This window comes from Acinonyx jubatus, chromosome B4 (assembly GCF_027475565.1).
Source record: "Acinonyx jubatus isolate Ajub_Pintada_27869175 chromosome B4, VMU_Ajub_asm_v1.0, whole genome shotgun sequence".
Lineage (NCBI taxonomy): Eukaryota > Metazoa > Chordata > Mammalia > Carnivora > Felidae > Acinonyx > Acinonyx jubatus.
This window is the reverse complement of record NC_069387.1, coordinates 24,279,160-24,301,606: the sequence shown is the minus strand read 5'-3', so window position 1 is coordinate 24,301,606 and position 22,447 is coordinate 24,279,160. Positions and strand designations below refer to the sequence as shown.

Sequence of the window (22,447 nt, the reverse complement as noted above, 5' to 3'; positions counted from 1 at the left end):
TAAATGTCTTGAGTGGAATGAATAGGTGACATGGTAGTAGATGTTTAACTTTATAACCAAATTTATACCTGAATTGTTTCCAAAATTATTATACCATTTCATGTTTCTACCAACACTGTAGGTGAGTTTCAGTAGTTGCCTCATATCCTCACCAGCACTTGCTGGTTTTTAGTTTTAGTTATTCTCATAGGTGTTTTAGCCATTCTAATACTGAGGTTTTAGTTTCCATTTCCCTAGTGATTATTAATGATGTTAAACATCTGTGTGGTTTCTGTAGACTTTAGTATTTTAAGCCTTGTTCATCTTTGGTCACATTTATTCCAAAGTGTATCATATTTTTATGCTATTGTAGGTGGTATTATTTTTATACTCTTAGCTTGATCATTTTTTTGCTCGTATGTACAGAAGTACATTTGACATTTGTATATTTACTTTGTATCCTTGTTAAAGTCACTTAGTAGTTACAGTAGCGATTGTATAGATCCGTTATAGTTTCTTTACAGAAGATTATGTTATCTGTAAATACAGTTTTAGTTTTACGTCTTCCCTTTAATTTCTCCCATCCTCTCCTCTCCTCTCCTCTCCTCTCCTCTCCTCTCCTCTCCTCTCCTCTCCTCTCCTCTCCTCTCCTCCCCTCCCCCCCCTCCCCCTCCCCCCCCCCCCTTTTTTTTTTAACCTTATTGCTCTAGTTTGAAGCTTCAAGAAAATGTTGGATAGGAGTAGTGAAAGTGGACACTGTTGTCTTGTTTTTATCTTAGTGGAAATCATTCATTTTTTTACTTTTATGATTATAGTCTGTAGCTATTTCAGAAATATGCTTTATGAGATTGAAGAAGTTGCCTTCTAAAGGCAGTTTGCTGAGAGTTCTTATTAGGAGTGGATGATGGATTTTGTCAAATGCTTTTTCTGTGTTTGTTGAAATGATCTTTTTTTTTTTTTTTGAATGTTAAACTGGCCTGGCTTTCCCGAGATAAACTTCACTTGACCATGCTATATTCTCCATTACATAAATTGTTAGACTTCATTTACTAAAATTTTGTTAAGAACTTTTGCTTCCATACTCTTGAGAGTTATTGGTCCGCAGTTTTCTTGTAATGTCTTTGTCTAGTTTTGGTGTCAGTATGGTAGTCTTACAAATATATTGGACAGTGTTCCCTCCTCTTCACTTTTATGGAAAAGTGTATATAGGATTGATACTTGCTCTCTTTTAAATGTTTGGTAGAATTTACCAGTGAAGCCATTGGGCCTGGAGTTTTTCTTGGCAGGGAGCTTGTAACTATATATTTAATACCTTTAAAAAAATTAAAATAAAAAAAGTTTAATGTTTATTTTTGAGAGACAGAGAGCACAAGTCGGGGAGGGGCAGAAAGAGAGGGAGACACAGAATCTGAAGCAGGCTCCAGGCTCTGAGCTGTCAGCACAGAGCCTGACATGGGGCTCCAACTCACAAACTGCAAGATCATGACTTGAGCTGAAGTCCGGATGCTTAACTGACTGAGCCACCCAGGCGCCCCTATTTAATATCTTTAGTAGATACAGGGCTGTTCTCTTTATCTGTTTCTTCTTCTTGAGTAAGCTTTGTCTTTTTCCAGGAATTTGGCCATTTCACCTAAGTTGTCATTTGCTTGCATAAAGATGTTAACAACATTCCCTTATCCTTTTAGTATTTGTAGACCCTGTAGTGATGTCACATGTCTCATTCTTGATATTCTTAATTGGTTTCTTTTCTCTTTTTAAACTGATTAGTATGGCTAGTTTATCAATTTTATTGATCTTCTAAAGTCCTCAGCATTTGGTTTCATTAATTTTCTGTACTGTTCTGGTTTCTGTTGTGTTTTTACTTTGTACTTGATTTTTTCTTCTCCTTTTCTATTCCTTGGAATTAATTTACTCTTATTTTATACTTTTTAAAAGTAAAAGCTGAGGTTATTGAGAGCCTTTTGTCTTTTCTAATATAGGTGTATAAGTTTCCCTCGAAATAGAGTGTTATCTGTATCTCATAAATGTAGATGCGTTGTGCCGTCATCATTTTCATTCAGTTCAAAATAACTTACAAGTCTTGTTTTTTGTTTCTTTCTGGCCCATGGCTACTTGGAAATATTTCAAGATTTTCAAAGGATCTTTCTGCTCTTGACTTCTAATTTAATTCTACAGTAGTAAGAAAATATGATATGAATCTTTTCACATATATTAAGAATTGTTTCATAATCCAGAATATAGTCTCTCTTGGTAAATGTTTTATGTGCACTTGAGAAGAATATATATTTTGTTGTAGTTGGATGGAATGTTCTGTAAATCTCCTCAAGTTAGATTGGTTGATAATATTGTTCAATTCTTTATCCATAACTGACTTTTTGTCCACTTGTTTTATTGTTGAGGAAGGTAGTTGTAACCTCTGACTCTAATTTTTTGAGTATTCTATTTTTCTTTGAATTTTTACCATTTTTAAATGTATTTTGCAGCTATGTTGTTAACATAATAAGGTAAATGCTTAGGTTTGTAATGTGCTTTTGATGAACTTACATTATGAAAAGTTCTTTTTTTTTGGTCATTGATAAACCTAGGTTTGACTAGGCAAATGCAGTGTGTACAGGCACTGGGGAGATGCAGTGAGTTCCTGCAGTAGAGGTGCTAGCTGGATCAGTGCTCTGAGTTCTCACACTGTCTATTCTCAGCCTCCCTTAACATCTTCAATTATTGAGAATCCAAAAGGCTTTGGTTTATATTGGTAGATTTTCTGTATTTATCCTATCAAAAATTAAAATTGATAAATATTCAAGTATTTACCAACTTATTTAACAATAAAGTAAATCCATTACATGTTAATACAAATAACGTTTTAATGAAAAGCAACTGTTATCCAAAACAAAAACAATTTGTGAGAAGAGTGGCATTGTTTTTAAATTTCTGCAAATCCTTTTATTATTAAAAAATTTAAAAAATGTTTATTTATTTTTGGGAGAGAGAAAGAGACCGCATGAACCGGGGAGGGGCAGAGAGAGGGAGGTACAGAATCTGAAGCAGGCTCCAGTCTCTGAGCTGTCAGCACAGAGCCCGATGTGGGGCTTGAATCCATGAACCGCGAGATCATGACTGAGCCAAGGTCAGACTTTTAACCAACTGAGCCACCCAGGTGCCTCTCTGCAAATCCTTTTAATGTTTTTTTTTTTTTTTTTTTTTTTTCTTAAGAGGGAGAGAGAGAGAGAGAGAATCCTGTGAGGGGCAGAGAGAGAGAGAGAGGGAGAAGCGGGGCTCACATTCACCAGAAGCAGGGCTTGTGCTCACCGATGTGGGAGTCGAAATCACAAACCGTGAGATCATGACTTGAGCTGAAGTCAGATGCTTAAGTGACTGAGCCTCCAGACACCCTCATGTTTTGTTTAATAAATAATAACCGGATACTCCTATCTGTTTTTACATTTAATCTGTTGTGATTTATTGTTTTGGTTAAGTATATGAAGAAAGTCTAGTTTCCTTCAGATACATAGTTAGAAAAGGCAGGAGGTTGGACCCTGGGAGTCTTTGGGCCATAGTTGGAGAACCATTGCATTATGGGGTCATTACAGTTTAGTTTATGTATTCTCAGTATCCATATACTGGCCATCTGCTTCTGTTTAAAAAATATCTCCCAAATGTGTAATATAACTCCACCTATAGTTTTTCCTGGCTCTTTGTTGTACAAATCTTGGTTCATCCTTATTGACTTTGGTGGTGTTTTTGGTGAATTTATCCATAATATTGTAGGATTTCTCCTAATCCCTAATGTCTTGTTGGTGTTTATTTTCAGTTTCTTTAACCAGTTTGAAATGAGTTTTAAGATTAAGCAGCTTCTTTTCTTTGGGGTGGATTGTGTTCCCCTGGAATTCTTGTGTATGAAGTCCTAATTTCTAGTACCTTTGAATGTGACTGTATTTGGAGATAGGATCTTTAAAGAGGTAATTAAGTTAGAATGGGATCACTGGGTGGGCCCTAATCTGCTATGATGGGCATTCTTACAAGAGGAGAAGATTAGGACACAGACACACACAGAAGAAAGACCATGTGAAGACACAGAAGAGGGCCTTTTACCAGCCTTTTTATAAGCCAGAAAGAAAGTCTCTGAAAACCCTGCAGACATATTGATCTTGGGCTCCTAACCTGCAGAATCGAGAGAATTAATTTCTGTTGTTTAAACCTTCCAGTCTGTAGTCCTTTCTGGTGGTAGCCTGTTGTGACGTTCTTGGCTAGGAATGCTGTAGACTCTTACCAGGCTTGTATTTACTCATAGCAAGCCTCATAGAGGTTCCCCAACTGCCACTGGGGCCATTGTTTTGGCTGGACCAGCTTTCATGGTCCTTTTTTTTTTTTTTTTTTAAGTATTTTTTAATGTTTATTTATTTTTGAGAAAGAGAGAGATGGTGTGTGTGGCGGAGGGGCAGAGACAGAGGGAGACACAGAATCGGAAGCAAGCTCCAGGCTCCAAGCTGTCAGCAAAGAGCCTGATGTGGGGCTCGAACTCACGAGCTGTGAGATCATGACCTGGGCCGAAGTTAGATGCTTAACCAACTGAGCCACCCAGGCTCCCCAGCTTTCATGGTTCTTAATGATTCAGAACCACCTCCTAAAACCAGTAGGGAACCTTGAAGAACAAGATTTATTACTTACAGGTCTTGAAGAATAAATGGCACTCCCCAGGGCCATGTGAGGACCAAACATCGAGGTTGCAGGTAGAGAGAGAGGGAGGGAACATGAGCCTGAGGTGGGGTCCGGGGGTGGGGTGTACTAGGATTTTGTGGATTGTCTTTACTGGTGAATTTAAAATGTAAGAGCAGGAATTAGGGTGCAGAAGGAAAAAGTGGAGTCACTCAAGCAGTCAGGTACCTAGGTTACCCAAACTTTTTGGAAGGAGAACTTCATGGATAGGAGTAGCCTGGTTTCTTATCTAGTTGTTTTGCTAGTAGTATGTAATATTACTAGCTAGTAATTGGAGATGGATGTGTTTGGAATGGATGTCTCACCAGTCAAAAGCTTAATGTTCTACACTTAACACTGTATGTAGTTCAAGCAAACTAGTCTAGCACTGGTTGTCATCTTCAGCACTATCACTTCTATACTTTTTGTTGGCTATTATGGATTATAAACTGTTCATCAGAATCTGAACTAATAGGCGGAAAGATATAATGCAGATTGTTGAGTGTCATTTAAAATGAGAAATCATGAAAATAATAAAAAATAAATGAAACAGCATATGTTGAGTTAGTTCCCAATGGCTGGGAGCATTCAGTAGCACTCATTTGATTGGCTGATTTACCATGAGAAAAATATATTAACTGCCCTATTCAGTATTCTAATTGATTTATATATGCATCTGGTATTTCTAAGATGGGATGGAGTACCATATGGTACTAGGCTGAGTTATGGTCCCTGAAAGTATCCAAGTCTTAATTCCTGGAAATGTATTATTTTATATGACAGAAGGACTTTGAGGATATAAATTAAAGATATTGAGGTGGGGAGATTATCCTGGAATATCCATGTATGCTGTAAATGTAATCACAGTGGTCCTTATAAGAGTGAGGCAGGGGTGTTTGGGTGGCTTGGTTGGTTAAGTGTCCAACTTCAGCTCAGGTCATGATCTCATGGTTCATGAGTTCAAGCCCCACATTAGGCTTTCTGCTGTCAGTGCAGAGCCTGCTTCGGCTCCTGGGTCCACCCCCCTCTCTGCCCCTACCCCACTCATGCTCTCTCTCTCTCAAAAATAAAATAAACATTAAAAAAAAGGTGGGGGGGGGGAAGGCAGAAGAGAAGTTGATGCAGAAGAGCAGAAATCAAAATGGTTATATGAGAACAGAGATTAGAATGCTATGGTGGCAAGCCCAGGAATGCCAGAAGCTGGAAGAAGCAAGGAAAAAGGTTTTCCCTTGAGACCTTCCAAGGGAATGTGGTCCTTTTAACCTTGATTTAGTTCCATAAAATTCAGTTTGGATTTCTGGCCTGTAGAACTGTAATAGAATAAATTTCTGTTTTTCTAAGCTAAGTTTGTAGTAATTTGTTACAGCAGCATTAGGAAACTAATACACATGATAGAACAAATCAGTTCTTTTTTCTTTTTAATGTTTATTTACTTTTGAGAGAGAGAGAGAGAGAAACAGAGCATGAATGGGAGAAGGGCAGAGAGAGAGGGAGATACAGAATCAGGCTCCAGGCTCTGAGCTGTCAGCACAGAGCCCAATGTGGGGCTCAAACTCACAAACTGTCAGATCATTACCTGCGCTGAAGTTGGATGCTTAACTGACTGAGCCACCCAGGTGCCCCACAACAAATCAGTTCCACCTGTGGTATAACTTTATATTTGTGTAAATCTTCAGTAGAGATTGGTTCTTGTCATCTTCATGATATGGATTAAAGTTGTATTTAAAATTAAAAAAAAAATTGTTTATTTTGAGAGAGGGCACACACAAGCAGGGGAGGGGCAGAGAGAAGGAAAGACAGAATCCCAAGCAGGCTCCACACCATCAGCGCAGAGCCTGATGAGGGGCTTGAACTCTCCCAAACTGGGAGATCATGACCTGATCTGAGATGAAGAGTCAGATGCTTAAGTGACTGTACTACCCAGGGGCTCTTTATTAAAGTTGTATTTTTTAGAGGATGTTATAAAATTGTATAATATCTTAAAATCATGAGTAAAACATAAAATTCCTCACGTTTCCTACCAAAGTTCTGTTATGATAGTATTTTTATTTTTCACCTTTGTTATGTTATGATTGATATGTAATCTAAACAGTTGCTAACTTTTCTTTATTTTTCCTGTACATATGAAGAGTCAACAATCAAATGATTTAGGATAAATTTCTTTACCTCCTTTTTGGACGGAGGACACCTTTCATTGAGATGAATGAATCATTCTTGCTTTAATTATAGTTATTAACAAGGCAGATTTATAGGGGAACAAGCTATAGTAAAGGTGTCCCAACATAGAATATAGATTCTTCTCTGAATATAAGTACATGGTGCAGAACATATAAATATTTATTTGTAGGAGTTGAGGGACTAAACCTTGTCTTGGCACTAAACTTTATTTTACTGTTATGTAAGATAAAATTCTTTTAATTACTGTATGGGTAAACATTTGTTTCAAAATTAGTTATTCTGCCAGGGACTCTCATGGCACCTAGCACAGTGCCTGGTACTTAATATGTGCTTTCATGCTACTTGAGGGAATTTTTGAATTTTAGTATATTTTAGACATTGTCTGAAAATTTTGAGGTTAAATAAAAGTACATAGAGTGTAATAGATTTCTGGTATAGCTTTGGTCTTCTCCTTCCCAGTATATTATTTCTCTCTATATATTTGATTTGTATCATATGATTTGTAACATCATTTGATTTGTAACATACGACTTATATCATTAACACGCGCGTGTGTGTGTGTGTATGTATGTATTTTACTATACATTCAGGTTTTGTTTTGTCTTTTAAGAAAATGTACTAGTCTTGTCTCTCGGGTTGTTAGTTGTTCATGTAATACTAGAGCTTCATGCCGTCAGATGACTTACACGAATTTGAATGTTTATTTGAATAAATAATTTAGTACAGGGATCATTAAACAGTGATCTATGTCTGGGAGATCCAGTCCTCTCCCCGTTTTTGTAAAATAAAGCTTTATTGGAACATAGCAGTGTTTTTTTGTTTATATGTTGCTATGGCTGTTTTCACTATTATAATAACATAGTTGAGTAGGTATGACAGACACCATGTAGCCTGTAAAGCCTAAAATATTTACTTTCTGGCTCTGTTCAGAATAAGTGTGCTAACCCTTTGTGTAGTGTTATACAAACTTCTGTTTCAAAAATTTTTTCTTGGGATTTGATACCACTCTCTCCCAACTACTTATGGTAATTTTTTTTTTTTAAGATAATTTTTCTGGGGGTACCTGGGTGGCTTAGTCGGTTAAGCATCTGACTCTTAATGTTTGCTCAGGTCCTGATAACACTGTTGTGGGATTGAGCCCTGTGTTGGCTCCATGCTGAGCGTGGAGTCTGCTTGGGATTCTCTCTCTCCCTTTCTCTCTGCCCCTCCCTCACTCGCTGTCTCAAATAAACTTTAAAAAAAATAATCATAATTTTTCTGGAGGTTGATATGCTGAACTAGAAATTGTAAGGAATGAGGCTTGCATGATGTGGATTGCATTAAAATTCTGCAAGTTTATGGCTTTAGTCCTTCTGTATCCTCAGCATATAGAAGTTAGCTTGTATAAGAAATGATGGAAGAAGCTCCATTAGAGGTTTGGTATTCTGACATCACCTGGTATACTGCATTACTATTATGACATTAACCACCCAGAGTCAAGACTGCTCCCATTTCAGATAGCCAGTGGCAAGTTGGATCCCTGTTCTACCCACACATTTGACCAGTTGTCATAGATCTTAGAAGGGAGGGTGTCTCACAAGCTCCCTCAGGTATGATAATTTATTAGTATGACTCAGAGAATTCAGGAAGAAACTATCCTTATGATTACAGGGTTTTTTTTTAAGTATATATATTTATTTTGAGAGAGAGAGAAAATCCTAAGCAGGTTCCATGATGTTAGCTTGAAGCCTCATGAAAGGATCGAAGATCAAACTCATGCACTGTAAGATCTTGCTTGAGCTGAAACTAAGAGTTGGACTCTTAACTGACTGAGCACCCTGATTACAGTTTTATTTAAAAAATTTTTTTTTTTAATGTTTATTCATTTTTGAGAGAGAGAGAGAGTGTGAGCAGGGGAGTGTCAGAGAGAGAGGGAGACACAGAATCTGAAGCAGGCTCCAGGCTGTGAGCTGTCAGCACAGCTCAGATCATGACCTGAGCCAAAGTTGGGCACTTAATTGACTGAGCCACCCAGGCACCCTGACAGTTTTATTTTAAAGCAAACAGATCAGGGCCAGCCAAATGAAGAGAGACCTGTAGGGTGAAGTTTGGGATGGTCCTGAACATAGAACTTCTGTGGAAGTTCCTCTTTCTGTAGAATCAGGGTGCATCACCCTCCTGGCATATCCATGTGTTATTCATCAATGAGGAAGCTCCACTGAGCTTTGGTGTCCAGAGTTTGTTTCACATGGAGGCACAATTGATTGAATCATTGGTCATGTGACTGAACTTTTATCTCCAGCCCTCCTTCCCTATTCAGAAGTTGGGCTGACTCAAAGCCTCAACACTCTAATCACATGGTTGGTCTTTCTGGTGACCAACCCTCACCCTCAGCTATCTTGTTAGCATAAACAAAGACACCCCTATCACTGGGGAAATTCCAAGGATTATAAGCTCCTTCCCAGGAACAGGGACAAAGGCCAGTCAGATTTTTTTTTTAATTATACAGTAGATATCAAATTTGAGGGTTTAGGGCCTGAAATAAATTTATAAGAACCAAGGGTTAATAATATATTTGTTTCATGGTTGAGTCTGTGATTTAATTCTGTTCATATTGAAGTTTATACAAAACTCACGTTAGGAGGATTGCTTTGTCAATTTGTTTTATAAATGGTTTTTGCCAACATAGAACACTAGATCAAAGATATAATTTGTAGAGAGTTTCTTAAAACTACTTTTCATATACTGATACTTAAAGTGTAGTGTATTTATAGAAGTAGATTACTCAAATTGGTAATTCTATAGAAGAATATTTAACATTTTAGATAACTGGAATTTCCTAGCATTTTAGATTACTGAAATTTCCTATTTTAATCATACTAGTAGAAATTTTTCTAATATATGTGCCTTCTTTTATATTTGCAGGTAAGCTATAGGCAGTCCCACTCTTTCTTGCCCCCCATGACAGAATATGCAGGGTTTCTACACATAAAAGAATCTCTGGGAACTGTAGATTTGGGTGAATAATCTCAAAACATATTTCTTTTCTTTTCTTTTTTTTTAATGTTTGTTTATTTTTGAGAAAGAGACAGAGCATGAGCCGGCAAGGGGCAGAGAGAGAGGGAGTCACAGAATCCAAAGCAGGCTCTAGGCCCTGAGCTGTCAGCACAGAGTCCGACGCGGGGCTTGCATCCGTGAACTGCGAGATCATGACCTGAGCCGAAGTTGGACACCCAACTGACTGAGCCACCCAGGCGCCCCTCTTTTTTTTTTTTAAATAAGTTTTTAAAAGTTTATTTGAGAGAGACAGCACGAGCAGTGAAGGGACAGAGGGAGAGAGAGAAAGGGAATCCCAAGTAGGCTCTGCACAGAGCCCAATGTGGGGCTCAAATGAACAAAATTGTGACCTGAGTGCAAATGAGGAGTCAGATGCTTAACCAGCTGAACCACCCAGGTTCCCCACAAAACTTGTTTTCTTCTCATGATTCTCACTTTCTAGGGCAGATCTGATTGGGGTTGGTAATAATTAGATTGGGAAAGATGAGGTATTAACTCTTTGAATTTTCTATATTCCCCTTTCCTTCCTTTCTGCATCTTCATGTAGCACAACTACCCCAGAATGGTCTTACTTGTAGATTATTTGTTCCTAGATGCAGTTTTGGAACTAGTATGGTTTTTTTTCACAGTTGTTTCTGGTTTGTGAAGGAAGAAAAGGAAGGTAGATCTAGTGTTCGTGTATATTCTAAGTTGGTGAAATGTTAAATAAGGTTTCTAAGATTAAAAAAAAATATTTTTAATGTTTATTTTTGAGAGAGAGAGAGAGAGCGAGCACAAGCAGGGAAGGGACAGAGAGCGAGAGGGAGACATAGAATTGAAGCAGGCTCCAGGCTCTGAGCTGTCAGCACAGAGCATGACGTGGGGCTGGAACTCACAAACCGCAAGATCATGACCTGAGCTGAAGTTGAATGTTTAATTCACTGAGTCACCTAGGTGCCCCAGGTTTCTAAGATTTTTAAAAATTTTATTTATGATAGTTTATGGTAGTAATTTTGTTTGTTGTTTTTAAAATGTTGTTCCTGGCTGATAAAATTGGTAACAGTACTTTTTCTTCTTCCCTTTCTCTTCCATTTTGTAAGTTTTTTGTCTCCTTTTTCCTTTCTTTTTAAAACAATTAACTGATCTATGAAATTCTCAGGTACACTAATCCAAGCATTCCATATTCTTGTCACCTTCTAACACATGCATATACACCAACCCACCATCCACTTCTGAATGAATGAAGATTGAAAGAGACTTGGATCATCAACCTTAGAGGACCAGAAAAATTAATGTATATATTTTAGGCTAATGAGAATAGAGGCAAAGCTATGTATTTAGTTTCTATTCCAGAACTCCCAATTACCCATGTCGTAGGCTGACCCTAAAGTATGCATGTGTGGAACAAAATGCAAGCAGCCTAGCCAGTGCTGTCCATCTTAGAGGAGACACTTTGGAGTTTAAGTTCAGCTAAGTTTACTATCAGTACTTTTCAGGGAACTGTAACAGGATTTTGAGTTTCTAGAAGGTATCAGTTACTATGTGCAGGGTATCTGTCATTATGGACCTATGAAGAAATGGGAAACATGACCAGTACTCAAGATAAAAGGCAATCAGTAGAGGTCAACTTTTACATGGTATATGTCGTTGGACAAATAACTGTCTTAATTATTTGACCAATTCTGAATGCAGGGACTTGAAACTTTTTATAGTTAAAGGGAATTTTAAGATACTGACTCTAGTTTCATTCTGCAGTATTTGTTCTCATGTGTTCTAAGGTCTGACCTACACTTAACAGTTTGCTAGTCTCTTGCCCTGTAAGATTAGGTCTCCATGAATGACTCCAAAAATTCTAAGCACTGACCTACTAGTGAAGCACCATCTCTGATGGTGCCATGGTAATTACTGACTTAAGAATTTTGGGGCACTTAGGTGGCTCAGTTGGTTGAGCGTCTGACTTCGGCTCAGGTCATGGTCTCACAGTTCATGGGTTTGAGCCCTGCATCAGGCCCTGTGCTGTCAGCGCGTAGCCTGTTTTTGATCCTCTGACCCCCTCTGTGTGCCCTTCCTCCACTTTTGCTCTCTCTCTGGAAAATAAAAGAAACATTAAAAAACAAACAAAAATTGATTCATGGGGATGCCTGGGTGGTTCAGTTGGTTAAGCATCCTGTGTTGGCTCAGGTCATGATCTCATGGTTTGTGAGTTCAAGGCCCTGCATCAGGCTCTGTGCTGACAGCTCAGAGCCTGGAGCCTGCTTCAGATTCTGTGTCTCCTCCCTTTCTGCCCTCCCCTGCTTACGCTCTGTTTCTCTCTCTCTCTCTCTCAAAAATAAATAAACATTAAAAATAAAATAAAATTAAAATAAAACCAGATCTTCCTGCATGGAAAAAAAAAAAGAATTTGATTTCTAGATTCTAATCTCAAGCATTAGAAAGCTTTTGCTTTCTAATTTGTTGCCTCAGCTACCTCTCAACACATAATTATGCAGCTGGTGACTGGGTATTGGAACTTGGGAGTCCAACTCTTACTCACTGCAGTTGCTTCTCAACATTTAAAGAATTAGAGAATGTGTACTGGAGCACCACTATGAAAAAAATCTCATTTTTCAACTTGCTTGCCAATAGAAAGTAATGTAAAGGGGTAGTAAGAGATAGCCACTTTTAATTTCCATATCCCATGAAAGTGTATCATATTGACAGGTCTGAAATTATATCCAGAAGTCTAGCTGTGAGAATAATTGAACAGTGTTGGTTTTGGCTTTGTAGCTTCTGTAGAGCAAGAGGGTACTCTTGGGGTGGGGTGGAGAGGGTAGAATGAAGATTGAGTGTGCTAGTTTTATAGCATGCATTGATGTTATCTGTGCTCCCCAGGCACTTTAAACACGTTACCAGTTGCCACACTGACTGTTGGCATTGCGTTTGCATTGTAGTTGGGGAGCTTTTGAAAGGTAGAAGATTGTATTACTCAGTTTTTAAAATTTTAGAACCTAGCACTAAACCTGTCATTGAGCATTTAGTGAATGTTTGTTTAAAAATTTCACTTGGGAGGAATTGGTATGTATGTTGTCTGTCTATCTATCCATTAGAGAGAGAGAGAGAGAGAGAGAGAGAGAGCATGCTCATGCGCAAGCATGCATGAGCAAGGGAGGGACAGAGGGAGAGGGAGAGAGAGAAAGAATCTTAAGCAGGCTCCATGCCCATTGTGGAGCCAGACGCAGGGCTCTATCTCATGACTGTGAGATCATGACCTGAGCCCATATCAAGAGTGGGATGCTTGACTGAGCCACCCAGGATCTCTCCTAATAAACATTTTAATAAGTTAAAAAGTCCTGTGGGCATATTGTTTGGGTGGCATTGAAGGAGTGACCTTTAAGTTGGGCTTTGAAGATAGTCTGTGTATTTATCATGTTGGCATGGGGTGCAAATGCACTCTAGCTTGAGGTAACAGCATTAGATAAAGACATGGATGACTTGCTCAGGGTGATCAGGATGAGCACTGGGATGTTTGGAGTGGGAGTGCACTTGGAGGTCAGCCCTGGAAAAATAAATCTGAAGTTCTAAATTATAATTCATTTCCCTTTGATATGGTTTCATTGAGGAGACTGAATAATGGCTTGTATTGTGTTAGGAGCATAGATAGTATCCTTTTGCTTCCTTTTGCTTCTCATATTTCTTGGTGCTGGAACTGTACAGCTCCTGAATTGAGCAACATGCTTAGTAGAAAAAGAGAGTCATCAGTCTTCCTGAACTATTGTCAGATGGCTGATTGATGGGATTAAGCCCCTGAAGCAAAAGAAAGACAGTGGTTTTTTGGAAATTGGAAACTCTTGTTCTTTGCTTTCAAGGTAAACAGCAGGCTATCTTGTTTGATATGCTTTTTGGCGAAAAGAATCATCGAAGCCCAACACTCTGTGGTGTTGAGGAAGCAAACCTCCATTCCCCTCCCTATTGATCACACAGTTTGGGCTAAACCACTTTTTCATTCTGTCCTAATGAATGATATAACAAGGGACTGTTCTCATCTCACTTAGAGTAAGAACTACTTTTTTCAAATAGAGACTTTTTCTAAAAGAGAATGCTCCTTCTTCTAGCTTGATTATATATAGCTAGTTTGGGAGTTTCCTTCCAGATCTTACGTTCTTTGTCTGTAAGCCGTTTGTCAGGCTGCAGCTCAAACCTAAATAGTTTCTGAGTCTTCACAGTAGACTAATCTTGTTTCAAAGCCTGGAAATGTTTTTTTACTTCCTGTAGTTTCAACTTTAGGTTCCTCAGCATGGCATAAAAGGCTCTTCAACCCCATTTCTTCTAGTCTTGGTGCATTCCTGCCATGCTCAGCTTCTTAAAGTGTTCTAAACACAGCATGTAAATTTGTGCCTCTTTGCTTTTCCATAATCTATTTGTCTTGAAATTAACTTTGTTTTGTCTCTTCTGCTTAACAAGCACCATCTGAAGTGTTTATTGATTAGCTCTGGGTAGAGTTACCACCTCTTTCTTTGTGCTACGTTATCTAACTCGTTCCTACTTTTGTCAATGATTTGAGAGGTATATATGTTTGTCTCCCCCTTTTCACTCTTTAAAGAGCATGTTTAAGTCATCTCTGTTCCTCATTATGTAGTAATTGCCTATGGGGTACTTGGCTGGCTCAGTCAGTAGAGCATGTGACTGTTGATCTTGGGGTCAAGAGTTCGAGCCCCACATTGGGTGTAGAGATTACTTAAAAAAAAAAGTGATTTGAAAAGTATTTGTTGAATGGATAAGGCCATGTGGTATCGTGTGCTTTGGAGTCATAAAGACCTGGGTTTGAATCCTAATTCTGCCACTGTGATGTTTCCAGATTACTTCTTTGACTTTAGTTTTCTCATTTTTCAAAATTGGGACAATCATGCTGACCTTAGAGATTAAATAAAGAATTGCAAATAAAACATTTAGCCTTAACACTTGGATATATAATATATTGGTATTATTTGTCATCATATCTATGATCCATTCTTTCTCTTATATGCAACCACTCTTGCATTCCCCCTTCTAATCAACATGCAAGCATGTTTGTTTTTTCCCATCATAACAAAGTTTTCCTTACTGTATTCTCAAGATACTGTCTTTTCTCTTGACAGTTTCCAGCCCAAGATCCTGAATCTGTCATGGTGTCTTTTTCCTCTAAACATATATGTCTCAGTCCACTGTGATTTGATTTTGTCTCAACATCAAGCATGTTGCTTTTGCAAAAAGCAGCAATAATATCTTTGTTCTAAATCTAATGACCTATGTCTTTTCTTTTTAAAGTTTATTTATTTATTTTGAGAGAGAGCATGAGCGCGGAAGGGGGAGAGAGAGAATTCCAAGTAGGCTTCGAGTTCTTAGTGCAGAGCCCAACACCGTGCTCAAAGTCATGAACCATGAGATCATGACCTGAGCCAAAATTAAGAGTTGGATGCTTAACTGACTGAGCCACCCAGGTGCCACTAACTCTAATAGCATATTTCTTTTACACCTCATCCTTGTTGCTGTAATTTGTAGCATATAACAAGATTGTAATTATGTTTATTTGTATGTTCACATACTAAATGCTGTCTCGTTCTATTACAGGTAAGTTAAATGATGACAGGAACCTTATCTGTTTTGTGCATCACTGTATTCCTAGTGTCTCCCATAGGGCTGGCAAGGAGTAGATCCTCAAATCTTTGTATTATCACTGTTACACTTCTGAAAATGTATAGTCCTTTGCAAATAGGGTGGAGGTGTCAGTGTTGTTTTTAGAAAGTTATCCATTTGAAAGCAACATGAATATGCCCTAGTGTAAATTTTGAATTACCAATTGTTTGGTTGAGAATCTTAAATAAATTATGTAGTGTGGTCACTAACGATGTTTCTGTCTTCCTGTTCCCTGAAAAAGTCAAAGCATGGAGAATTAAAAAAAAAAAAAAGGCTGAAGTTATTTAGAACATGTAATTAGGGATTACTAGTGTTTGCATTCTTCTCCACGCTCCCACTCTGCCTTGCAGTTCTTGTGAAGTAACCAGGCAAGAGCTATTCAACTAAGAAATAAGAGAATTCACTTCCACCGTTTAAAAAAAAAAAAAAATTATGTTTGTTACTTTTGTTAAAACCCATACCCACCTCTGTCAGATGATATCATGTCAATCCTTAAACTTTGCCTTCAGGATAAAGGCTAGTTTGTTAGCATGGTGTTGATGCAAGCATGATCTCGTCTCTCCTTGCCTCTCTAGCTTCACTCCTTTCCCTTGCCTCTTTGTGCTTCAGTCATCCTAATTGATTTACTATTGTAGCAGCATACCTTTATAGTGGCTAGTCCCTTTGCTTGGAATGTCTGTCTCCCCTACTTCCTCTGGCTGTTAACTCCTGCTCATTCATTAAGCTTCAGCTTAATTGTTCCTGCTCAGGGAAACCTTTTTTTTTTTTTTTGGTTCCAGAATGCTAGGTTTGATCTTTCCTCATTCTTATGTGCATAGTTCTACGTGACAGATAACTTCTGTTTGATCCTCCTGTTCACTTCTGTTTGATCTTCCTAATCTACTCTCTTCCCGCTGTGGTCTTTGCTCTGGGAGGTTTACCTGTATGGATTATGTCAATGGGCATCTGTGACTTCTGGCTTCAGAGTGGGTACAGCCATTGTGGAACACAGGAACATAGGAAGCTGTAAGGAAGGTAAGCTCAGAGTATTTATTTCACTGGTTTCTTCCATGTGGGTTGGCCTTGTCCTAAGACAAATCATTACTTCCTTCAAGGTGGCTTTCTCTATGTGACTTTCTCTTCCAAATTCTGGTAATCTCTCCTGCCCCTTATCCTTTTGGATTTGGGGTACTGCTCCTGCTGCTACTAGGTCCTGTCTGTCCTGTCTGTACCTTCTGTTGTGTTCCCTTGTTCCTCATGATTCCTTGTGTTTAGTTCCTTTGTATATAAATGCTTTCTGAATTATTCTAATAGGGTTATTTCATCTGATTCTGACTGAAAAACTGTCTAATATAATGAAGCATATATTATTTTGATACTGTTTTCTTTTCAGCAGTTGCTTGTTTCTGCCTTTGCCCTGAGGTAAATAGGCTCATTCATATAGTTCTAAAGTACCTTATTTCTTGTTTAAAAAAAAATTTTTTTTTAATGTTTTTTATTCTTGAGACAGAGAAACAGCATGAGTAGGGGAAGGGCAGAGAGAGAGGGAGACAAAATCTGAAGCAGGATCCAGGCTCTGAGCTATCGCACAGAGCCCAACATGGGGCTTGAACTCACGAACTCCCAAGATCATGACATGAGCCAAAGTTGGACACTCAACTGACTGAGCCACCCAGGCGCCTTCTTTTTTTTTTTTTAAGAGAGAAAGTGTGAGCATGATCTCGAGTGAGTGAGCGTGTGGGCAAAGGGAGAGGGAGAGAAAAATCGTAAGCAGGCTCCATGCCCAGTACAAAGCCTAACATGGGGTGTGATCCCACGATTGTGAGATCATGACCTGAGTCAAAATCAAGAGTTGGACGCTTAACGGACGGACCCAGGTACCTTCCCTCTCCCCCCATTTCCTCTTTTAGATAAGACATTGCTACTCTTGGTGTTATATACAGTATACATTAGGATTAAACAATAGAAAAGGTTTGAAAGTCCGTGACTGCAGGGAAAAGATTCTTAAAATTTTTTTTTAATATTATTTTGAGAGAGTGCAAGCAGGGGAGGGGCAGAGAGAGAGAGAGAGAGAGAGAGAGAGAATCCCAGGCAGGCTCTGCACGGTCAGCTCAGAGCCTGATGTGGGGCTTGAACTCATGAAATGTGAGATCATGACCTGAGCTGAAATCAAGAGTCAAATGCTTAACCAACTGAGCCACTCAGACACTCTGATTCTTAAAATCTTTGTAATGGTATTGAAGGATCTTTAAAGGCCTGGCACCTGCCTTTTTTTTCAGCTTCCTCCCTTACTACTAACTCTTCATGGACTTAAATTCCAGGCATACTAAATGCTCGCTGCCATGTCAGTGTCCCAGCATGCATTGTTACAGACGTGTTTCACCTAGCTAACTTCCACTCATCCTTGAAGTCTTATTTTAAATTTTATTAAGGGGCAGTTTTTCCCTAGTGCTCCTTTCTGCCCTGCCTCCATCTGCACATATATTATTAGAGTTCTTTGTTAATTTTTTGTATAGCATCCTATACTTTCCTTTCATAGCATTTATCATTAGGATTATATAGTTATTTGTCCTGTTAATATCTGTCTTCCATAGGGGTCTGTTGTAATCATTACTGTATTCTCAGTGCCTAGCATGTATGTATCCATTTATTAACAAATAAAAGGGAAGGAAATTAGAATGGAAGGTTATAGAATTAAAAAAAAATTTTTTTAAAGCAATAACATTTATTATTTCACAGTTTCATTTCATCTCCAAAAACCAGCACAGGGCATAGAGTTTGTGTTCAGCAAATTTTTTTGCTTTTTAAAAGTAGGTTCTACACCCAATGTGGGGCTCGAACTCATGACCCCCGAGATTAAGAGTCACATGCTCCACTGACTGAGCGAGCCAGGCACCCCTGGGTGAAAGTTTTGAACGAATTCTATAACATATTTCTGTTTGAATGGCAAGAATTCTTGTCTCCTCTGTATATTCTAGGCTCCTAGCTCAGGATCTAGTATAGAATTAAAACATCTATAGATGTGTATAAACATTGGCTGAAATGGGCTGAGGACATAGAGGCTTAGAGAACTGAGGGCGTCTGGCTCCTGCTTCCCCAGGGCTCTCCCTTGGGATCAAACCCCTTTAAATTTTTTTTTTTTTTATGTTTATTTATGAGAGAGACAGAGACTGAGTGTGAGCAGGGGAGGGGCAAAGAGAGAGGGAGACACAGAATCTGGAGCAGGCTCCAGGCTCTGAGCAACATGTTACCACAGAGCCTGACACGGGGCTCGAACTCATGAACCATGAGATCATGACCTGAGCAGAAGTCAAATGTTCAACCAACTGAGCCACCCAGGTGCTCCAAGGTCATAGAATTTCTTTAGAGGAGTGTGATGAAGAAAATTTAGGGCCATTAGAATTTGTCAGTTTTTTTTTTTAATTTTTTTTTTTAAGTTTATTTATTTTTGAGACAGAGAGAGACAGAGCATGAACGGGGGAGGGGCAGAGAGAGAGGGAGACACAGAATCGGAAGCAGGCTTCACGCTCTGAGCCATCAGCCCAGAGCCCGACGCGGGGCTGGAACTCACGGACCGCGAGATCGTGACCTGAGCCGAAGTCGGACGCTTAACCGACTGAGCCACCCAGGCGCCCCAGAATTTGTCAGTTTTGAATGGGGTCATCTGCTTTTAAGTTTAGTTGATGAAAAAAAAATCAGTATATCTTCTTTTTAGAGAAATCTTGTTTGCCTCTATTCCTTCATAGATTAATGGGACATTGATCACTAAATACCTCTGAATCAGTGAACTTAAAAAAAAAATCGTATAACTAGCAATAAAGATGACTTAAAACATTTTTGTGGGGGTTCCCTGGCTGACTCAGTTGGTGGAGCATGCAACTCTTGATCTCAGGGTTGTGAGTTTGAGTCCCATGTTGGAGGTAGATTTTACTTAAACAAATTAAACAAAGATTTTGGGGGGAAGAATTTTCAACCTAATAGAGAAGTTGCAAGTACAGGACAAAGAACTTTTTGTTTTGAACTGTTTGAGAATAGCTTGCTGGTATGTTGGCCTGTCACCCCTGAATACCTTGGTATGTATTTTCTAGACACAGGTATATTCTGCATAGCCACAACATAATCATCAAAAACAGATGATAAACATTGATACATGCTAACATCTAATCCTCGAATTCCATTTAAATTTTCCAATTGTTCCAATGGCTTTGTAAGAAAAAGATCCACTTCAGAAGCATTTATGTTATCATGTCTCCTTAGCCTTCTTTAATCTGGAATAGTTCCTCAGTCCTTCCTTACTTTCCCTGACCTTGGTATTTTTGACAGTTATAGGCCAGTTAATTTGTAGAATGTATAATGTCAATTATGGAGAAGGTATAATGTCAATTAGCGGCATGTTTAATATTTCCTGACAGAGTCAGGTGATAAATTAGAGATGACTTTTTGGACTCAGTAACTTCCTATTTAAAAACTACTCCCATTGTCTTAATTTTTTCAAGAAACTTTTGTTTACATTTTAAGTTGTTTAGGTTTTGGGGCTTGTTAATCCATAGTACTCTTCAAAGCTAGAAGAAACATACAAAGAAACTCACATATGCATCAAGTATAACATCTCTAAAAATATTTTGTAAGAGACCAATAAAATTTATTGTCATAGGAATTTTTATTTCAGCTAGTCAGGAATAATATATTTTGCTGTATTTTGTCATTAAGATCATTTTGTATTTAAGAATTCCTTGGCTTCTGAATTGCTAGGGGTACTTGAGAACTTCTAAGACATAAATAAGTGTACTTAATTATGGCAGAACTTATTTCTGAAATAACCCTCTGGGTTAAAAACAAATTGTACATATTTTAGCTCTCTGTTTCAGCTCTGAAATGATTTGAAAATCAAAATGAAAGCAGTTAGAATCACTGTTCTAAGCCTACTTTTAGATTTTTTTTCCTTTCAGTTGGTTTCCTTTCTAGCCACCTGCAGTATTATGTGCAGTTGTATGTGTTCATTTTTTCTAAAACTGTCCCCTCACCAGGCTTGGCATGTAAGCAACCTCTTTGATGCATTTGGTATATTCTTTTTGAAGAGCAAAGTGTAAATTATAAAACCTTCACTGAGTATTTCATTAAAATATTTTATATACAATATATCAGTATTATGGAATAAAGGGCTGTCTCTAGGAATCCGTTTTGACTATAGCTTATTTTGTCTTGATATTATTAATATAGTACATATTAATATATAGAATATATCTTTTCTATTTGCTTTTTCCTTTTTCTAAAAATTTTTTTTAATGTTTATTTTTTTATTTTTGAGAGAGAGAGATGCAGAGTACAACTAGAGGAGGAGGGGCAGAGAGAGAAAGGGAGACACAGAATCCAAAGCAGACTGCAGGTTCTGAGCTCTCAGCACAGAGCCTGATGTGGGGCCTGAACCCACGAGCTACAAGATTATGACCTGAGCCAAAATTGGATGCTCAACTGACTGAGCCACCCAGGCACCCCCTTTCCTGTTTATTTTTTTAAGCTTTGTCTCAGCTAAACATAACTGGATTTATTTATTTATTTATTTATTTATTTATTTATTTATTTATTTATTGGGAGAGCATAATTTGGGGAGGGGCATAGAAAGGGGGGACAGAGAATCTGAAGTGGCTGTGAGCTGAGAGGTTTGCAGCAGCGAACCCAGTGTGGAGCTCAAACTCATGAACCATGAGATCATGGCCTGAGCCAAAGTTGGACACTCAACTGACTGAGCCACCCAGGGTACCCCAAAGCGTAACTGATTAAAAAAAATATGCTGTGATATTTCTTTTAAGTAGGGCATTTATTGCATTTACGCTTAATGTAGTTAGTGATATATTTGGATTCAAATGAATCACTATTATTTTGTATTTTTTATTTATGTAATCTGTTCTATATATATTTTTTTCCTCTCTTTTCTTTTTCTGGATTAACAGTCTCTTTGGATTAAAATTCTTAGGATGCCTTATTGTGTGTGCATGTGCCTGTATTTGCATTTTGTTTCTTGGTGATGGTGAATTATTTCCTTACGTGTTTTATAAATTTTGCTTGTGAACACATCTTAAGATCTCATCCTTGAGATCTCTGTCTAGTCTAAGAGGAATAGACTGATAAGATAAACTGAAGATAATATTCCTGGTTTTATTGGGGGTAACAGGAGCCCACCTCAGAAATATCAGGTAATCTTTCTATCTCAAGACCTTTAACTTAATCATACCTGATAAGTCCATCAATCCAGGACTGTTTAAAATTTTGAACCTGGAGACTTCATAGGACATGTTACACTCTATGGGACAACTGCCCTCTGTCCCCATCACCCACGTGTGTGTATTTTCTATAGCTGCTGTGACAAATTACCACAAACTTAGTGGTTTAAAACCGCACAACTTTCTTATCTTTTTTTTTTTTTAATGTTTATTTATTTTTGAGAGAGAGAGAGAGACAGACAGACCTTGAGTGAGAGAGGGGTAGAGAGAGAGGGAGACACAGAAACAGGCTCCAGGCTCCATGCCATCAGCACAGAGCCTGATGTGGGGCTCAAACCCAAGAACCGCGAGGTCATGACCTGAGCCAAAGTCAGACGCTTAACCGACTGAGCCACCCAGATGCCCCACAACTTTACTGTCTTATAGTCACTAAGGTCAGAAGTCTGAAATGGGTTTCACTGATCCAAAATGGAGATGTGGGCCGGTGCTGTGTTCCTTCTGGACCTTCTATGAGAGAATCTGCTCTCATCTTTTTTTCAGCTTCTAGAGACCTGCATTTCTTGGCTGGTGGCCTCTTCCTCTATTTTCAAGCCAGAAATGGCCAGTTGAGTCATTTCACATGGCAGTCACTCTGATCAGCATTAACTCCTGCCTCCCTCTTTCCCTTGTAAAGACTCTTCTGATTATAGGCGACCACAGATAATCTTTCTGTCTTAAGACCCTGAACTTAA

The 22,447-nt window shown here is 38.4% G+C and overlaps 1 protein-coding gene across 16 annotated transcripts in view; it reads left to right on the top strand.

Annotated features, from left to right (window-relative positions):
* The window catches only part of ABI1 (abl interactor 1), a 142,791-nt gene that overhangs the window by 68,116 nt on the left and 52,228 nt on the right, over positions 1 to 22,447 (top strand). The window lies entirely within an intron of this gene.